Source organism: Sceloporus undulatus, chromosome 2 (assembly GCF_019175285.1).
Source record: "Sceloporus undulatus isolate JIND9_A2432 ecotype Alabama chromosome 2, SceUnd_v1.1, whole genome shotgun sequence".
NCBI lineage: Eukaryota > Metazoa > Chordata > Lepidosauria > Squamata > Phrynosomatidae > Sceloporus > Sceloporus undulatus.
Genome location: NC_056523.1, coordinates 174,573,008 through 174,578,317, shown reverse-complemented (window position 1 = coordinate 174,578,317; position 5,310 = coordinate 174,573,008).

Here is a 5,310-nt window from a genome sequence, read left to right as displayed (position 1 = left end):
ATAAACTAAAAAAAGATGAAGGAGGAAGAGGAGGGGAGGGAGGGAGGGAGGAAGGAAGGGAGGGAGGGAGGAGGAGGAGGAGGGAGGAGGGGAAGGGCGCAGGAGGAGGAGGGAAGAAGGAAGGAAGAAGGGGGAAGGAGGAAGAGGAGGAGGAGGAGGAGGAGAGGAGGGAGGAAGGAAGGAGCACGGAGGAGGAGGAAGAAGAAGAAGAGTGTAGCAGGGAGGAGAGAGGATTTCCTTCTATTTGTACAGGTCTGCTCTGTTTTAACAATGATATGGTGATGATGATGATATCAGTCGGCTTTCTGAGACATGCACTCACTCTTTCTGGAAGGTGAGACGTGTGACTTTCCAGAATGCATTTCTGTGTATTTTCGGTGCTTTTAATGCTCAAAGGCCTGCTTTAACAAGGCTGATGATGATGATGATGATGATGATGGATGGTGATATGATTCAGCCAGCTTCAGGCCCAAATGTCCTCCATTTTGATCATGCCTACGAAAACATGCATTTTATTAACATTTTAAAAAAGCATCATTTTTTTTGCCGTTCCTCCATTTTTAAAAAAAGTGTCCTACATTTGAAAATGTTGTCCTATATTATTTTAATTATTAGTTATTTGGCTTCGCCCCCCCACCCCCCAGTTGTCTGAGGGCAGCAAGCCGGCCCCCGGCTCAAAAAGGTTGCCTACCCCTGCTCTACAGAGTTAAAACACCCATGATTCCACTTTTGTATGGCTGCCTCCAGTGGATCCTGGGATTTGTAGTTTGGCCAGAGATATCAGAAGAAATTCTCTGGCTGAGGCTTATAAATGCCCTCTCTGAATTGCAGTCCCAGGATTCCATTGGGAGCAGCCATGGCAGTAAAAGGGAATCATAGTATTGTAATTGTCTCACGTCAGGGCCCCAAAATTGGACCTCAGATCCTTACATGCAAAGCATGTGCTGTATGTTAAACCACAATCACAACGTGCCGGGGGGGGAACAGGCAAAACATTTGTTTCCAACACTTCACACAATCAGTTTAGTCAAAATTGTCACCTTGAGCTTTCTTAAGATTTCTCCACCCCTGTCAGACAGCTACTGATATGGACCTGAGGTGAGGGGTGGGGGTAAACACTATGCAGGTGGGAGCTGAGTTTGGGTGGAGGCCAGCAGTCCTCGCAGCAGGCTGAACAGATGTCATAACCATAAAGCAAGGCACGTCATTGCAAATTCAAGAAAAGTGTAGGACATTCTCGAAAACACAAATCATTCCTAATAATAATAATAATAATAATAATAATAATAGGTTTTATCATATACCGCCCAATCACTGGGAATCCAAGGGGTTTACAACAGAGGGGATAATAGACAGTTCCCGCCTCAGGCTTACCACTAAAAGACAACGAAAAAAAGGAGAAGGGAATGGTGGGGGGTGGGGAGAGGATCAGGTCCAGCATTCTTCTATCCCTCTGAGGCCTGGACCAAGGCAGATGGAGCCGGAGGGAGGGCTCCTTCTCTTCACAGCCAGCCCTGGTGGAATGGGGGCCAGCCTATTCTCTCCCTCAACAGGACCGAAAGATGACAGTTATGGAGGGAGGAGCCTCTATCTTCAGGCAGCCCCTGAGATGCTGGGCCAGCCTGTTCTCTCCCTAGAGGCCGAAAGATGACAGTTATGGAGGGAGGGGCCTATATCTTCAGGCTAGCCCAGATGATAGCTGGGCCGGCCTGTTCTCTCCTCAAGGCCGAAAGATGACAGTTATGGAGGGAGGAGCCTCTATCTTCAGGCTAGCCCCTGATGATGCTGGGCCGGCCTGTTCTCTCCTCACAGGCCGAAAGATGACAGTTATGGAGGAAGGGCGCTCTATCTTCAGGCTAGCCCCTGATGTGCTGGGCCGGCTGTTCTCTCCCTCACGGGCGAAAGATGACAGTTATGGAGGGAGGGGCCTCTATCTTCAGCTAGCCCAGATGATACTGGGCCGCCTGTTCTCTCCTCACAGGCCAAAAGATGACCAGTTATGGAGGGAGGGTGCTCATCTTCAGGCTAGCCCTGACTGATGATGGGCCGGTCTGTTCTCTCCCTCACAGGCCGAAAATGACAGTTTATGGGAGGAGAAGCTACTATCTTCAGGCTAGCCTTGATGATGCTGGCCGGCCTTTCTCTCCCTCACAGGCCGAAGATGACAGTTATGGAGGGAGGAGCCTCTATCTCTCAGGCTAGCCCTGATGATGTGGGCGGCCTGTTCTCTCCTCACAGGCCGAAAGATGACAGTTATGGAGGAGGAGACTCTATCTTCAGGCTAGCCCTGCTGATGGCTGGGCAGCTGTTCTCTCCCTCACAGGGCCGAACAGATGACAGTTATGGAGGGAGGACTCTATATTCAGGCTAGCCCCCCGATGATGCTGGGCCGCCTGTTCTCTCCCTCACAGGCCGAAAGATGACAGTTATGGCGGGAGGCGCCTCTATCTTTCAGGCTAGCCCCTGATGAGCTGGGCCGGCCTGTTCTCTCCCTCACAGGCCGAAAGATGCCCAGTATGGAGGAGGAGCGCTCATCTTTCAGGCTAGCCCCGCTGATGATTGGGCCAGTCCTGTTCTCTCCCTCCACAGGCCAAAGATGACAGTTATGGAGGGAGGGGACTCTATCTTCAGGCTAGCCCCTGATGATGCTGGCGCCGGTCTGTTCTCTCATCACAGCGAAAGATGACAGTTATGGAGGGAGAAGCCTCTATCTTCAGGCTAGACCTGATGATGATCGTGAGACGGCCTGTTCTCTCCCCCTCACAGGCCGAAAGGAATGGACAGTGATCTGCGAGGGAGGCAGCCGCTTAATCTGCAGGCTCAGCCCCTGAGATAGCTGGGCCCAGCCTGTTCTCTCCGCACCCCTCCAAAAGATGACAGTTATGGAGGGAGGGCGCTCTATCTTCAGGCTAGCCCCTGATGATGCTGGGCTATGGTTTATTTACAGCTATATTGTATATACTCACCCATATCTTTCTCATAAACCTATCTTTGTTAAAATGCCTTTTTGGCTGGTATGATAGTTCTAGAACTCTCAGCACGACAAATGCTTAAGATTGAACTTTACTAGCAACAAAGCCTTGACTGAGTCTATATTTATATTATTCCTTTCATTTGTCCATTGTGCTAAAATTAAGGGAAAACACCTTTCAACAGTTGTGTCGTGTGCTCAAAGAGCCCATTGCCTAATATGTTTGCTGGCTTTTCCCCCTCCAAGGGAAAAATGCACCCTGACCTATTGGGGTAAGTCTTGTCTCCTGCTGGTCCAAGGAAAAAAGATCTTTAGAAGGACCCAACCTATTCCCCTATTTACAGTGAGGACAGGCAGCCAAGTAGACCAATATCTCAAAGTGGAACAGCAAATGTGCTTCTTAGCCATACTCAGAATGGAGGACATTTTGAAATTCTTCCTAGACAAAAGGTTGAAATGTTGGACATGTCCTGGAAAAGGACATCTGGTCAAACTAGACTTACACTCAGTATTCTACCAAGTTCTGCCCCAAACCTTGGCTGTCTTCTGCAACTTTCAAGTGACTCTTCCTTTTGCGTTAGCAGCTGGTTGAAAAGAAAGACATTTGTTATAGTGAAGGCACCTAAGTGCCACCCTTCTTTCAGGACGTCCGTGGATGAATAATATTTTATTTTCTTTGAGGCTGTTTGCACGCCACCTTATTGAATCTGGCTTCCAATAGCTCCCTGCAAAGTGATTCAGAGCCCTTTGTGCTCCATCTTTGTAATGAATATGAAATGTGAGTGAAATTTGGGAGGTGGATGAAACTTCTGACAGCTTCTTTATGATTCCCAGAGCCAATTTCTTGGAGGTGTTAATACATTATTCCTAGGGGATGCTTATTACTTTGACAGAAAAGTATTAGCTAACTGCTCCATTTTGGTCATCCACTGTCTGGTGATGAGGAAACATTTCCTCATTGAGGAAAGATGGGAAGTGGAGGGAAAAGGAAAGAAAGAAAAGACACATAACCTTGTTTCAATAAAAGATCCAGAAATGAAGCCAGCTGTGAATACACCCGGAGAACTCCAGACTGCTTCCTCTTTTCTGAATGGATCTTAAACATCATAATTCTTCAGCTTACAGGGAGAAGGAAATACAAGGTTTTCGGACTTGGCTGCCATGTTAGTCAGCTGGAAGGAGTTAGGAGCATAACTATTAGAGCAAATGGGAACTCACTATCAAATATTTAGGCCTGCACAATCCCCTCGTAAAATAGATGAAGACTGATTAATGTGATCTGTTTCAGACTACTGTTAAGAGATTGAGTGTAATATATGGGCCTTTCCCTGCCTGGACTCCAAGAAAGTGCATGGGAGGTGCCGCTCAGCTTCTGTTCAGTAAGGCTTCCCCAGGCAACACTCCCACAAAGGATTGTGTCCTTTAAAACACAGAATTTGCAAGGTCTTGATCATACACGAAGACCAAATAACACGTCCTCCCTGGTCCTCAGTGCGATCAGTCCAGTTGACACAGGGCCAAATCCACAATTTGGGTGCATACTGTCCTGATGACGTACAGTCAGTTCAGTACCAAGCCCATGTTATATCACCCTTAAAACAGATTTTAAAAACTCATATTTTGCTCTGGACCTTACCAGAAGACCCAGAGCTCTCTGGAGCAACGTGTCCCATTGTGTGTCCTGCTGGCACTAGTTGCTCCTTCTGAGGTCAGAACAAGGTGCACAGCCATGTGATCAATGCTAGATGTCTTGTTTTTGGCCTGGGAAAGAGTGACTCCCACCAGTAGCAGCACAGTGGGACACGTAAGTGAACAGCTGTCCCGCGTTACTCCAGAGAAACCAGGTAATGGGAGACATTGGGGCAGCTTAAGGGCCAAAATTTTCTGGGCTGTTCCCAAAGTATTCTGGCCTGAGTAGAGGTGGCCCTTGTTCATCTCACATGACAACTAAATAAGCGGAGGAGTCGAAAAATGTTTGAAATTAAAATGAAAAACAACGTACATATAGCACACCAAGTCCGATTATGCTCAAAGGGCAGTAACACTCCCCTGTGTGTTTGATATCAAGCTGGTATTTAAATCTTAAGATGTACAGTTATGTGCTTAACCATATTATCTCCATGCTCAAGAAGGATATTATGTTACCCACCAAGAGTTAAATGCTGGATGGGTGAGTTAAACCGGGAGAGGGGATTTCAAAGGGTGGGAGGGGGCAGTTTTACACACAAACACACACACATAATACACACAGTGGGATCCACTGCAGGCTGCACTAGGTTAAAGAAAAAGTGAAACAGCTACAAAATCAAAAATAGTAGTGGCTGGAAATCTGGTTTCTT